The sequence below is a fragment of the Tupaia chinensis genome, unplaced genomic scaffold, assembly GCF_000334495.1.
Source record: "Tupaia chinensis unplaced genomic scaffold, TupChi_1.0 Scaffold000037_13, whole genome shotgun sequence".
Lineage (NCBI taxonomy): Eukaryota > Metazoa > Chordata > Mammalia > Scandentia > Tupaiidae > Tupaia > Tupaia belangeri.
The window spans coordinates 76,883-77,227 of NW_006159471.1; the positions used below are offsets into that span (position 1 = coordinate 76,883).

Below are 345 nucleotides of genomic sequence, written 5' to 3' on the forward strand. Positions count from 1 at the left end.
TTTTTTTAGAGAAAGATTTTTGCTATGGGGGGCATTTATTCACTGGAGAGACAGAGAGAAAGAAAGAAATTGCCTTCCAGGGGGGATGGCCATGTCACAATTTCTTTTCCTCCATTCTCCTCTCAGGATTTTTGGCAAGCAAGCACACATGCCCAGAGCGTATTTTCTAAGCTGCCAGATCCAGGACTCAAACTGCGGTCTACTACATCATCTGCTGGCCCCATAGGATACGTGAAATTATTATACTCAGCATAATCAAGTCAAGTGAGGTACCTCCGAAGTCGTTTTTCTTTGTTGTTGTTGGGTTTTTTTTTTTTTTTTAGTTTTGTTTTGTTTTAGGGTGCA

At 40.9% G+C, this 345-nt stretch overlaps 1 protein-coding gene across 1 annotated transcript in view; it reads left to right on the forward strand.

Annotated features, from left to right (window-relative positions):
* LOC102477775 (interferon lambda-2) overlaps window positions 1-345 on the forward strand; it is a 13,924-nt gene that overhangs the window by 5,177 nt on the left and 8,402 nt on the right. The gene's annotated exons all lie outside the window — the stretch shown is intronic.